This window comes from Cygnus olor, chromosome 17 (assembly GCF_009769625.2).
Source record: "Cygnus olor isolate bCygOlo1 chromosome 17, bCygOlo1.pri.v2, whole genome shotgun sequence".
Lineage (NCBI taxonomy): Eukaryota > Metazoa > Chordata > Aves > Anseriformes > Anatidae > Cygnus > Cygnus olor.
Window position 1 is genome coordinate 8,680,608 of NC_049185.1, and position 14,878 is coordinate 8,695,485.

The 14,878-nt window shown below is 41.4% G+C and overlaps 1 protein-coding gene across 4 annotated transcripts in view; it reads left to right on the forward strand.

The window, feature by feature from the left end:
• The window catches only part of GALNT9 (polypeptide N-acetylgalactosaminyltransferase 9), a 233,761-nt gene that overhangs the window by 101,665 nt on the left and 117,218 nt on the right, over positions 1 to 14,878 (forward strand). The window contains exon 1 of one of the 4 annotated variants that reach the window (XM_040577109.1): positions 14,202 to 14,331. The exons of the other annotated variants lie outside the window; for them this stretch is intronic. The gene's annotated coding sequence lies outside the window, so the exon portion shown is untranslated. Of the gene's footprint in view, positions 1 to 14,201; positions 14,332 to 14,878 lie in introns of those variants that run through there. 4 annotated transcript variants of the gene reach the window in all.

Here is a 14,878-nt window from a genome sequence, read left to right on the forward strand (position 1 = left end):
TGGTGACTTATCTTTTCTCCCACTTTTAAATGGTCTTTGCTCTCAGCTACTCCATTTTTGAATATACAAAATCAATCATCTTTGATTTTAAACCTATGCCAGTGCGATCCTCCTCTTGAAATAGATCCATCTGGCTCAATACGTTTTCATTCAACAGAAAATTAATTCTGGAACGGAAGGGGCTTTTATAATGCTTCGTATCCAGTGGGGCTATATGTAAAACCTTTTGTTTTCTGAAAGAGTTGACACAGGCCTACAAAACCCCAAGTCAGGCTCCAGAGAGTCCTCTTGGATGGGTTCAGGGAATCAAGATTTTCTCCCGTGATTCATTCTGAACCCGACCTGCCGAATAACTGGATCCTTTGTCTCCCTCTTTCTGTCATGCATTAAAATTCGCAAAGTGAGATGTTTAAAGCCTTCCTTGCGCAGTATGAAGAGCAAAGAGAAGATATACAGAAATTGGAGAGAAATGTTCATGAGCGAACAAAGACGTGGGGTAACTTTGAAGCTAGGGTGGTACAGGCTGGCATGCCAGCACAGGCTGAGCAATGCAGCCTCAGAGAAGGTGCTGATCAGTGCAGAGGGCATTTCTGCATATGTTACAGCACTTGGTGTTTAGGCAACTCTCAGCATTTAATTATGCTGACAAGAAGCTAGAGAATGAATGTTGTTGTCTTAGAGACACATTGGAGGTTGTGGAAGAACGAAACTGGTGAAATACTTTGTGAAATGCGTATTAAAATTGCTTGCAGTCAATGAAGTAAATGTGGGATTGGTGAACTGGAATCGTGTCTGTGCGTGAGTCCTGCTGGGACTGCTGTTGCCCTAAGGAGAGGTGGAGCTTTCTTGCAGCACAGCATACAACAGGTTGCTTCGGTAAAGTCCAGAGCAGTTCATTTTTTGTCGCTGAACTGAAAGAAGATGCCTCTAATCTGTTTTGGTAGTATTGCATGCCTACTTTATTGGTAATATTGCATGCCTACAGCTGTTCTGTGCCAGACACAAGCATCTGAGCATATGGTTGTGGAAGTAGAAATTGATTATTTTCAAAAGTATTGCCATATACTGAACTGACAAATACCCTGTTTGATAAAATGTTTTGTTTGATACGCTGCTGCCGAGGCCATGTGGATTTGGGAACATACCTTGCTTTATATTCTTTTCAAAGCTGGGGAGAGGTGGGGGACACGAGAAGCACTCCTACTATAAATAGTCAGATTACTTTCTTAATAAATGCCAGAGGAAGGAAGCAGAGTTGTATGGAGTGCTGTGTGTCCTGTCATTATGGTGCTTCACTTCTGTCTCTCTCCCTTCCTAGGGGAAAAGTGCTAATTTAGTGAATCGAGCATTTCCATGTGAATTTTCCTTACCATGGTATCTTTACAGGGAAAGTGGTTTTAAATGGGGTTACAGTCGTACCTCGTTAATTCATCGAGTCCCCAGTCTGTGGCCAAAAAGCATGCTCGTTTATCTCATAACCTGGTTCTCATCATCGCCTCTAAGACCTGACGAGAAGCATGTGTGAGCTCGTGGAGACAGGAACTGGGGGCTGAAGGAGCAGCTCCAGTGCTAACCTTTGAGATAGTATTTAGAGCTGCTGAAATACAAGACTCATGCTAGGGAGACCTGGGCTTCCTTTTCTGCTGTGCCTTTGCTTTGCTCTGTAGCTGTGGTGCCAGCTCACCTCTCTGCTCTTTTTCTTCCCATCCCCATATCTACCTAGCTGGGGGGGTCTGAGTCCACACTAATCTGTGCAGTGTCTTACCTAGCGGTGGTGTTCGTCAGTGGGATAAATAACAGCCAGATGTCCAACAGACCTAGACATCCTGTAATTACTGCAATTAGCCCTCAGAATAAGCACTTAGTTCCTTGAGCAGCAAAAACAAGAAAGCTGACTTTTGGGGGGGTTGGACCCGGATGTGAATTCTTGGGGGGTCTCTTACAGCTCTGGTAGGTCTCTTGTATTTGAGCTTTCACTGAACCTCTTCTCTCCATAGGGACATTTAAATTCTGCTTTCTTCCCAGATGTCGACTTTGGTGACACTTGCAGAAATGTGATTTTTGGAGACCTCTGACTGTCTGCCAAGCTTTGGCTGAAATTAAACCTAGTCCTCAAATTCTAACGAGCAGAGGTGCGGGGAGGCTATGAGAGAGGGAGGATTGGTAGACAAATGCAGACAGCATTATCCCACAAACCGGTTTTCCTTAGCAAATCAGGCTAAAAATTGTATCAGTGACAAATGGGATTTTTTCTCATTTAAACGCAAAGATAAAAATCAAGTCCTAAGATTTTAAAGGAACCAAACGCTGCTTGCTCTGTTAATTGGAGATATGTTAATGTAAACATTTTTTCCTGTTTTCCTGCTTATTTAGGTAAATAACTATAGCAGCATGAAATTTCCCTGAGACTAAACCAGCATTGCAGGAGAACCTCTTTTATTTTTAGTTTCCTGAAATGGTAGACGTGGGTCCCACCAGCCTGTCTCATCACCCTTCAGTAGTGACTGAAGGATTAAAATATGCAAGGAGCAGGGAAAACAATGCTGTGCTGCTTTCTGCTAGGCAGAGTGAAGCGTGCCCTGCTGCTCACCTCCTCAGATACCTTCCATGGCCCAGGGGGCTCAGCGTGGGCTTTCACTGGGTGCTGGAAATATCTTCCTGCTTATAGGAAGTGTGGCTTTGCCCTGAAGTTTAAGCACAACTATTTGATGCATCTGCTTTGTGTTCCTGAGCAGCAATGTGTCCAAACTGTAGGCTCAGACCTCCATTTTCTGCAATTCAGATGCATTGCTCTGGTTCGTACCTGTCTCTTCACTGAAGGATCTTCTCTGGTATAAAGGCACCTTATATCCCTGTCTTCACTTCTTTCTTTACTGTGTAATTTAGCATCTCATATGCAACTGTAAGTACAAACCTGAGACACATCAGGGGACAGGCAAATTCATTCTTTTATGGAATTTCTGTGGAAAGGAAAGCTTGAAGAAAAATTGAGGCACTGAAAACTTGAATTTCTTTTTACATTGCCTTTGTTAAACCAGATAAGCACTGTTGCAGTCAGTGGAATTAGGGAGGTAGATTGGAGAAGTCTGACCACAGTTTCCAGAACTCAGCCATGAATTTGTATATGGTCTGAAGTCTATATGCCTGCGATGGCTTTAAACATGCCCTGTAGGTGGATCAAAGTAGCCTGCACTTGCGAAATGCACTCCGTTTGCCAAGCAAAGCCCACTTTGTCTTGGAGTAAGTTTGTCAGGGCCTAAGCAAGCTGTAGGTCACAGTCAATTCATAAAATCCCAACATGCAATGAAGCCAATCTTGTTAATAATGAATTGGGTATTACAGCAATGCTGTTTTTTAAAGTGCCTGTAAGAGTGGATCGTAGCATTCCCACTCCTGGAAGTCTGAGTCAATTTATCTTTATATCAACAATAAACCAGAAAGGGCAGAAATCAAACTATTCAATGTTTTTATTACTGCTTTTAAATAAAACACTGTGCCAATATTTTGCTAAAACATCGCATCTTTATTTTCTCAACTTTATTGACAAATGCTATTTATTCAAATTTTTCCTTTTTGTTTGCAAAACTATCTCCTACTTTGATTTACTTTCTCCAGACAGTACAGTACCTAATTCTTTGTATTTTTCTCCACTGTATTCCTAATTAATTATGTGCAATACCAAGGCACTTCAAAACCAAGTATGACGCTCAGCATTGTGGCCTCCTTCTACTCCCACTCCTCTGTGAATAGGACAGAATCAGACCCTCAGTTTTGGCACATCCTGTAATAGATCTGCTATAAATTTTGTTGCCAATTTTTCTCACCATTGAGGACCCTCTGCATAGTAATTGTCTTCATCCATGGTAGCCATAAATTGTTGATTTGTAAGCAGTTTGGTTTAGTTGCTGGGTTCTGGGCTGTGTTTTTGCTCTTTTAGACGTGTCCTGTGTTTTTTTTTTTTTTTTGGACTGACCTCTCCTGCTGGTAGAAAATTAAATCAAATGTGTATTAAGAGGTTGATGGAAGGAGGCACTGCAGCCTGGCATTGACAAGCAAGGCACAGCTGTAGTGTATGTTGACATGAGATACAAAAATAAAAGTGAAGGAAGAGGAGGAAAAGCAAAGCTGTAGGTTCTATTTCAAACCAGGTTTCTGAGCTAAACTCCATAAACGGCCACAAAGATATGCCTGAAAAAGAGGCAAACATAATTCAAGAAAAATACACATATCTACAGATGTAAAATAGGTAGGCTGTCAGGAAAATGACTGTGTTTTGAAGCCAGCTGTCAATATTGCTGTGTAATGATGCAAAGGAAAAGTATGCCACCTCTAAAGAGCCTGCACAACGATATCGCAGTCAAAGGAAAATGGAGGAATTAACGCTCTCTCTGGCTCCTGTCAAAACCAGTATTCAAATTACCTGATTTTCAAGAGTGGGCAAGTTTCTCTGAAGAGATCTGATGGAAGTATTTACAACCTTGTGTCCTCAGTGGCAGCTGATCTCTCCTGTCATCTATTCCCAAGGAGGACTGCCTGATAAGCAGGGTGGGAGGCAGCAGATTGGGAACCAGTGCTGCTCTGACAACACTGGGGAGCTTTTCAGGTCGTTTGATTCCCTCATTGTCCTAAAAAACACCAGATGATCACAGAAACATAGAATTGTAGAATGGTTTGGGTTGGAAGGGACCTTAAAGCTCATCTAATTCCAGCCCCCCGGGAGAGCAGTACATACAGCCAGCAGGTCTGTAGGCGTTGCGTTGTCTCTATAATGTCGTTGCATTGCCATAGGTGGACTTGGTGACTAATTTCACAGTTGTGGAAAATTGAGATCCTACTTTGAAGCATAATGTGATTTTTGAGTTCCAGTAGCGACCATGGCTGGATTTAATGCTGTCATTCTCCACCGTGTAAAATGGGTCAAACAACAGGGAGCTTTTCAGTCACGCAAATGGCAAATGTTGTATGCAACTTTGTTATTGGGAAAGCTGTCTGTGCGATTATGTTAGTTTAATTTAATAGCAGGCTGTTTAGGTAAACGATTGGGGAGGCATATGAATGTCTGCAAATAATGTGGACAATGATTGCAAAATGATGCTGCAGGAGATGGGCTTGTCTGGCCCTTGTCGGCAGCTCACCAAACACCCTTGAGCAGGGAGAGAAGTGTCTTGCTTAGTCTTGGACACAATCCCTCCGAGACACAGCGGGTGCCTGGATGAAACCTGTGTTGAAAGGAATTAATTTAGCAGGTTTGGCAATATCAGATGTGATGCAGCTTTTGATTAGATTAGCCTTTAATATCAGCACAACAGAGCCTAGAGTAAGATAAGCCTACATAGGACCTGAAGTTTGATATGTTTTTTGAGATTCCTTGTGTTTAAAGATAATTTCTTCCTTATGTATCCCAGACCTGTGGGATTTACTGCTATAGTCAAGCTGGCCCAAAAATGGGTCAGTCAGGGATTTCTCACCCAAAATAATGGCAGAAATCAAAAGGGTGTTTTTAATGTTTAGGGATGTGTGGTCAGCTCTGTAGGTGCAAGAAAATGTCACTGCATCCAGTGCCAGCTGTGGGCTCTGTCCCTAGTCCTCGTGTCAGAATTCCCTCCTGCCATCACCTGCCACTTCCACTCCCTACCTCTGAGTCACACAAGCAAACTGCTTGTTTTTTAAAAGGTCCTTTGCTCATTTGTGAGATGAAAGCCCTTTAGGTTGGCTAGGAGCGGTCTTGTTCCTAAAGCTAATTAAACTGTCCCAAAGTTTTAGCTCATGTTCCTTGGGGCTTTCAGGAGAAAACCCTTTCCCTTTCTCCAGAATGGTTCTGTTTTTGTGTTAATGATCAGTTTCTCCAAGAGTTCTCACCTCTGTTTCCCTGAAAAAATTAAAGAAAATTTAATATATTGATAGAGATGATCCATTTCATGTGAGTCAGTGACACTCTGACCGTGACAGTGCCAGAGAATTCATTGCTGCAGGAGGCCATTGAATCCAGTATTAGTGGCTGGGCTTTTAAAGGGAGCTGGGTAGTTTTAATCCCCATTTCTACCTGTCTGAGTTTAGATAATGAGGGTAATCTAATATTATGCTTCAGGGCTTTAGTTACATGCCTATGGGGTTCAGAAGAGAACTCTGCTTCCAGGGACTGTGCAGAGTTTAATTGGCCAAGTGCTTTATGATTTGTGTTTCACTTCCTCTGAAGCCTCAGGTATTGACTGCTGCCAGAGGCCAGATACCAAACCGATGACACTCAGATTTTGTTTCCTTTTAATATCAATGAGCTGCCGGGCAGCTACCCCAATGTTTCAGCCCCCGTTTTCGTAACTCCAGATTTATGCCATCACCAGAGGAGGAGTTTTCTGGCTTTCCTCCAAAGCCCTGAAGAAAAAATCCATTTTATGTATTTCACCAGCACAAGCCACAAGTCAGCTGGGATTTTAAAACTTCTAGAATAATCTTGGTATCTGTTATTTATTTAAAGAAAGCAAACTGATCTTTCTCTGTGAATGAGCTTTTTGATCATTAAAATTAAAATATAAAAAAAATCATAATCACTGATATTTAACTTAGAATTTTGCATACGGGATAGGGTCATGTTTTTTGTTTTTTGTTTTTTGTTTTTTTTTTTTTTACTCAAAATTTAAGTTTAGAAATGTATCATATCTCTCCCCTGTTTAAGGATTCCTGCTCTTTAGAAATTGATTTTACTTATATCAAGGCTCTAACAAAACTCTGGCATCTCCCTTACTATCTATCAGTTTGAGATCGACATCCTACCTCACAAATGGGCTTTTATCTTCATCTCCAATGTCTGCGTAGCTCCTATTTCTTGGTCTTTCCAGTCATCAATCTGTTTATCTCCTCCTGAATTATCTGCTGTAATTAGAATACATTTTCTCCTCTCAAGGGGAAACCAGCTCCAAATGAGTATTCTATAAAAGCAATTACTTTTGATATTAGATATCTGTACATAAAAACACAGTATTTCTTCCAATTAAAAAGCACTAATGAATTCTGTGTCCAGAGAGGGGAGTAGCCTATGCAGTGCTACTGTTTCTGCTGAGCCAGTGAACAAAAAATGAGGCTTGTAAAAGGCTGCCAAGTCACTTCATCCCTCTGCCTCTATTCAGTGGTCTTCTCAAAGAAAAATGTCTTGGAGGATTGTCAGTCACCTGTGGACAAAGGTTGAGAAACAATATTTTAGGCTTCCATTTGAACAGAAAGAACAGTCTGGAAACAAGAGGTCAAGGTACAAAAACACTGCCACCTCCTAGTTCCTAGGGCGAAAAAGTTGTACAGTAAGAGCTTCAGCTTTGCAAGAAGTTATTGTACTTATTCCTTTTCAAACCATCAGCCACGGGATACTGTTTGTCTTCTCCATGCTGCATCTTCAGAGATACTTGGTGCTGATACTAGATACTAGGTGATATAAATCTTTCAAGCAAGGAAGCAGCAAACTTGATTACGTCTATAAAAAATGAGACTGTGTTTTGGATTTCAGATAAATGGAAGTGCTGGAGTCATTTAAATTGGATGGAGTTTTGTTCTTTACTCTCCTCTTTGTAAAGAGTTGGAGCCGGTGTCCCTGCAGAGTGTGATTTGTTGGATGTTTCTGTATGTAAAACTAAATCGCGTTCACCTACGTCATTCATTGTAGCTCAGAAAGTAAGCACCTTTGGTATGGACAAAATTCAGATCAGTTCCCTGGGCAGCAAATCTTAGATATTAGGTAGGCTTGTTGAGAGGTGGTGTCAGAAGAAACTGATTTGGGATATGGAAAGTTGGGAGACGCAGAAGTAAGGGCCAGACTCTGTTTAACATTTAGATTGAGTCATGAGCCAGACACTACTGACTCCTCATGATGCATACTACTCTTTACAAAGTTGACTGAAATAGTTTTAATGGTGAAATAGTTTCAAAGATGACTTCCTTCTGGATACTGCAGATCCTTGTGCTTGCAGCTGCACAATGGTTTACTTTTCCAGGTTTAATTTTGATGCGCTGAGCTGCAAATGCATTTACCAACATCTTTATGTCTGTGGGACAAAACAATTTTTGGATATTCTCCAAAATGATAATTTCAGAGAGCCACTCTTTAGCTATGATCATTTCTTCATTTACCAGGGTTTGCGCAGTACTGGTTGGAGCCAATGAAAGAAGCAGATAGCTGTTCTTGGCAAATTTTGGCATGGATCCCTCTGGCAAAAATGAAGTGTACAGTGTGGGAGAGGAGAGAAAAGAAAGCACAGGCTATAAAACTTGTTCAGCATTTTGGCAGAGTTAGGGTGCTGTTGCAGGATGGAGAAGAGAAAAATACCATCCTATATGTGATGCCATTAAGAGAGCCCATACCATTAGCATCTGCGAACCTCACAGGAAATCACTGTGTGGAAGATGCTTCGGTTTTTGCTGGAGTTGGCCTGTGAAAAAAACTGAATTTTTAAATTTCCCTGCTAACCACAGCAGGCAGTCACTGTTCTTGGTTTCTGGTTCTGCCACCATATCTTTTGCAATCCTGAGGAGATCCTTAACCTCATTTCTGCCCAAGGATAGGGAGGATGACTTCTTCCAACCTCAAGGGGCGTTGGGAGTCCAGCCTCAGTGGTGTTCAGGAAGCACTGTGACATTTCAGTGACGGTTAAAAAAGAGCTCCAAGTACTGTCCATACAGTGGGGGCTGCTTTGTATTTAGTAGCCCAGCGAAAGGGCACGTGAGTCAATCCAAGCTTGTGCATGACTGAGCCTTTCTCTGATTTAAACATGGTATTTTGGAAACCATTTTCCTCATAGTTATTTTTAGGGCTCACTAAAATGGAGCTATAAACATCAAGACAACTAATGAGCTGAACCTGGTCTCGACTCTATGAACCTTTTTATTTTCACTCAAAAGATAAAACTGGCAATGCTAAAAGTCAGCTTTGTCAATCTATGTAGAGTTACTATTGCCCCTGGTTTATTTTATTTTTTTTTTATTGTTCTTGGTTAAACAAGCATCTAAAGATTTTTATCGGCGTCCATGGTATGCAGGCATGTTTTCAAGTGAGAAATGGGAGTTGGAAAAGGAAGGATACAACTGTTATATTGATGAGTTTTATGTTTCCTGCTTAAAAGAGAAGTGTTTCAGGAGTTGCAGGTAAAACTGCTGGGTGACTGTGCCAGATTTTTTTTTTTAGAAGGAAATGGTTTATTCCCTCCTTTTAAGGTGCTAGGAACAGCATCGTTTTCCGGAGCTATTCTAGAGTGTAGCTGGTCAAAATGAAGAGTAGGTAAAGAGCCGCAGGTGCTGAAGGGGAAGGTGACCCTGCCAGAAGTGGCAGGAGGGCCAGGAAAAGGCTCTGAACAGCTCTGTGCTATTGTGAATGTGGGCATGTAATTATTCTCAGTTGCTTATCTTTATTTTGAATTGGCAAAAGGTTAATTATGTCTGAGAACCTTGGCTGAACCTGATTTACAGCTGCCTGTAATTGTGTTGCAAAAATATATATACATATTTAAAAAAAAGACTTAAATAGTCACAAATGTATTTTGATCCTGCTTTTGCCATAGTTTCTCACGTAAATCTCTTCAGTAATTTTCCCATTGTGACAGGATTTATGGTGAAAAATAGAAGGTCTCTTTTCTTCCTAGAAAATTATGCATCCTGCAGAGTAATTAATCTAGTTAAGAAACTAAGACTGGTTCATTCTGCTCTCCATTCTCCCAGCAATTTCTGTCATATACAGAAATCTCTGCAGTGAGAACAATAAATTTGAAATGAATGACAGACACTAATTATTTCTGACCTCATTGTCATCTGCAGCATTGAACTGGGTATGAGTGATACCAGTGTACTGGCTGTAGATCTTCTCAGTCTAAAAATTTAACGAAAAGACAGCTTTAAAAATAGCAGTTCATTGGGCACTGCTAGTGTTGTTCCCTCTCTCCCCTCTCTGCCCATCACGGTTTCAGAGCTGAGTCAGCTGGCAGCGGGATTGCTGTCAATCCTTCGCCCTGACAAGAGCTGCCCTGTAACGCCGGCAGCACCGTGGATGTACCCTGTCCTCAGCAGCTTCGCAGGCTGGAAGAAATGGGAGAAATTCACACGGGAGAAATGGGTGCTAGTTACAGCCACAGGGAGACAAGTCAAATATAAGAGGAGGATCTGGAAGCCTGCAGCAAGCTTTTAAAGAAGAAGAAAATGGAGAAGATTTCCTGTCTGATCTGCTTGGGTGAAAACCCAGATATATGCTGGGAATTGAACCAGAGTCACTTCCGCATCTGTCTTTTTTAGGTTTTGTGCTCCCTATCGTTGTAGGACCTGAACACCCAGCATATGAAATCAATAGCAATTGTCTCTCTGCCCAGCAGCAGTATTTCCAGAAACGTATCCTTTTCCCTGTTGTTCCAGTAGGTGAGACCCTCGGGAATCAATTCTCCCACGGGCAGTCCCTGAAGGCTGCCTGGGTTTTCACCGAGCAGAAAAAAAAAAACAGGACCCAAGGCACAAATGACTTTCTTTTTACTGACTCCCTGTCTTCGGCAACTGACCTATGCACCCTGTGGGAGCGTTGTTGTAGAGTGTTCTGCTCCTCCACACCCTCCTGGGTTTCATTCCCATGTTCTGCCCCCTGGAAGGTCTCCGAGGAGATGGTTCTGCTCAGCAGCCCCAGACCATGGGGCGCTCGAGGAGTGAGGTCCAGCAGATGTGCTGAAAGGGGTCTTATCCACCAGCAGCCTCTGCCTCAACCGAACCCGTGGACACTGCCTCCCATCACCTTTCTCCTGATCCCATCTCTTATGACCTTTCTTTGAGAACATGCTGCTGAGCTGATACCCCTTTCTATTTATTTATTTTACCTTCATAAAAGGCTGACCAATGCAGGTGACTGTGGGTATGGGGGTTAGGGAGTTATGATCTTGACTTAGGTAGCCAGAGGGTAAAGCACTCTATCGAGGAGACACTTGCTGAAGCAACAGGCAACCTTTTGAGAACAAAAATGCTATGCAGATGTTATTGTATGTGAGAGTCACATTGTGTCTAGCTAACCATCCAAGCATTGAATAACATTGCCTGTAATTGCTGCATTTAACACACACACATTTATAAATTATACTGTATTCATTGCTCCTGAGAACTTCTGGAGATAATGTAGTGTTTTTCTTGCAGAATGGAGCAACGCAATATAATTTGTGTAGTTGCTGCCATATCAATGCTAGCGCTTTGCTGTAATAATTGCAGGTCAGTTAGGCTAAAATTTGGGTAATAGAATGGGGAAAAAACTCACAGCAATGTGTTCTGAGAGCAAGTCAGATGATGACGTTTTCCTAGAAGAAATCAGATTAGCAGCATGAGGAGCTAGAATATCAGATTTAGGAGTGAAGTATACGAAGTAATTGTCATTATGCATGGTTTGGAAGGCTATCTAGCTATTTCTCTCATAGGAGAATTTGCAAGCGAGCTGCTTGATGCCCCCTGTGTGTTGAAAGTTTCATTCCCCTCTTCCTTGTGCCTTAAAGATGCAAGCATTTTGTTCTGTAAACTGCAGGAACGGGTAGTATAAAGAATGAAGTTTTCAACTACTGGAATTAAATCATTGCTTGAAGTCAAACAAGCATGCCACATCTTGGAGTCCCTTTCATCAAAGCAGGTCAGTTAACTTTAATGAACTCATCTTCAATTTGCTTTGATGTAACATCAGAACCCAGCCCAGATGATTCTAAACGATCAGCAAATAAATTTCCACGTTGCAGTCTTTCAAGGACATAGGCTTGTATCTAGCTTTCTGGATTCTTTAGCTTCTGAAGTGCCTAATTTGACTCCGTTTTAATAAGGCCTGTTTGCTCTTTGTGGGTGGGGGAGGAACTGCTGACTTTTCTTGGCAACTGAGCCCTCTTTAAATGCCATGTGTAAGACGAGTAAAACAGGCATGCAGCATCTCTATTTTCCATTAGTGCTGTAAATCTAAGACCGTGTTCTGCAGGAAGATGAGGTTGCTATGTTCTTCCTTTTGGGAGAGGAGAGATCTGGAGTCTCAGACATGTCATTTCTGTAATTACTTGAGTAAGGACTAGTTGTCAGGCCGGGGATGGCAACCTTAGACACTTCTCTTCTAAAGGAAGTAATGTTAAACACTAAAGCTAGTCAAAGTGCCAAATGGCCTCTCATCCTAAAGTGGAGCAAAAGAGAGAAACATTATAATTTCCCTCAAAATGAAGCTCCCTGAAATACTTTCAGAAATATTTAATGTCTTAAAGTGCTTCATTTCATAAGGTCAAAGGAGTTTTGTTATTTGAAATCGGTAACTGCAACACAGCTCTTGAAGTGTTAGTCATGTTTCAACACAAACCATGGCTATCTGTTTCTTTGCTCTTCAGGCAGGAAATTGTTTCATTAGAGGAGTCACAGCCCCTAAATACTCGAAATATCATGATACCCATTTTTTGCTTACAGCTTCCTCCTTTTCACAACCCAGTTGGAGACAAGATTATATCAATTCCAAATTGTAAGCTTGCCTTGTGCTAGTTTCTCTCTGTCCCTGCAGAATGCAGAAATATAATACCAGCTACAGGTTGATCACTAACGTTACCCTAGTTATTTTATGATGATTTCTGAAAGCAACAATGGGAGGTTCTCAGAAATTTTCGAACCATTTTTAGTGGAAGAAAGATTCATAAGGTACATTTCTACAGAGAAATGTGAGCAATAAAAAAGAATAGTTTGGAATGCATGAAATAAATCTGTTCAATTTTCAGGGGGAAAATACTGTTTTTCAAGATATCATCTTGAGCTAACATTAGTCATTCAGAGTAGGAGCTCTTGGTGTGTTTATGCATAAATGGCAAACTGAAGGTATCATAATATTTGTAATAATTAAAACAGAACCAGTCAGGACTGCACCAGAGGATTACAACCAGTATCATAAGTCCTGGCCAGATTCAGCATGCTCAGTTGTGGCTCCTAGTAAGCAGTGATTCAACGCAGTGCTGTGATTTGGATTTGTCTCCGAGTGAACTGCTGCCAGTGTATTCAGCAGCAAACTGTGACTCATGAGCTAGCGCTCATGGTCAGAGGTCTGGCTCAAGTCTGTTTTTCCTGAGAAAGGAGAAATCAGGCTTTCAAGTGGGCTAAGGTCAGTCTAAGATCCCAATACTCTTACCCCCCACTGCTTTTGCACAGAGGAGGAGCGTGGCTGAGCCAAGTATGCAAAGACTTTCCAAATGCTTCTGCAAATACCTCGAGACAATTCCATCATTTCAAGAGTAGCGTAGTGCAATGAATGAAAATTATATAGATATCTGAAATAATCATCATAAACTTTGGAAACTTTTAGCTTACTTTTTTTGGAGCTTTTGCATTAGATCCAAATTGTCTGAGTTTTAGTGGTTTGCGTTGTTAATTCTGTGTGATTTATTTTATTTTATTTTATTTTATTTTATTTTATTTTATTTTATTTATTTTTTTACCAAAAGGATGAGTTAGAATAGTTGCTGTGCTGGGACTCCACTCAGTCCCTCTGAAATGATATCTTGCATTCTTCTTGTTCATTTTGTGACAGTATACAAGCAGTTTCCTGCTTGTCTTTTGGGTTAGTTCCATGCATTACTGGAGGAAAATGTGTCTGGGAGGGGAAGGCAGCCTACGTTGCCTGGGAGGAAGAGTAGTCACTAAACAGTGGGAGGGCTCTGTTTTGCATAACCAAACACTGGGGGATGAGTTATCAAAGGTGGTCCGAGATCCCAGTTTGGTACTGGGACTGACTGAAGAGTAGAGCTGTCTACTGATATGACATTTCCTTGCCTTGAGTGTACCTTTCATTTTTACTGGCATTTTGTTTCACTTACAGCTTTGAAGAAGTTCATTGGTGATTAAACATCAGCATCTCAATCCCAGTGGCTTGGTGCTTTGGTCTTTTCTCTCTGTGTGTCCCAGCAAAACTAAACCTTGTAACAAGATTCTGTTATAAAGCTTCATCTTTCCACTTTCCTGTCATGCCTGGGTAGCCTGTGGGGTTTCTGCTCATCATTCTCTGCTTGATCTCACTTGCTAGTGACACCTGGAGCTCACCTCCCACACACCCCTGTAATGAGACCGTGGCTGCATGAGCTCCATGTTTTCCCATCTTTTCAACAATTCACTAGGCTTGAATGCTTACAGCTGTCTGAATTTTTCAAAAGCGTGGCCATGGCAAGGCTATTTTTCTGTAGGGCTCCCTTGTTTTCCTTCTTCTCTCCTTGTCCTGCTAAGACTCATGATTCGCTCTGAGACAGTTGAGCATTTCAGTATATGGTGATGTGAAATATGAAGAAGGCATCAAAGACACAAGGAAGATGTCCTGACTTGGGATCGCCGCAGTATCATGTCTGTATGTTAGTAGGGATGCCTGAAATTCAGTACCAAAATTCCTAAGTACCGCAGGTACTCGGTCCTTTTATGTTCAGGCAGACTCTTTGTAGTGTTGCATTTAACCCTAGCATGAGATTTCCTCATAAGCATCTATAGTAGAAAACGCTAACTTTACTCTCTCAAACCACTAATGAGCCACTGTTCCTCTCTTCTGTCCTTCTGTGGTTAAACAGAGATGATGGAGTTTTAACAAGTGAGGACAGTGTTAGCGATGAGATGCAAGATAAATTCCTGCATGAGGGGCTAAATTGTCACAGACCTTATTGTGACTTGGAGGAGCCATTCTCAGCTTTGTGCCGTCTTGTTTGTCTGTTGCTAGCAAATGTTGACAGTTTTTCTTTTCTCTGCCCTTCTCTCCCGTTTAATTATTTATTTGAAATATTAATGTATTCATTTTGAAAAATTCTTAATTTGGAAAATGGTGAGCAGGTCAAACTCTAATTGTTTTGCTCTGCATTGCAGATGATTTGGAGGATATTTACACATTTCAGTATGGTATCCC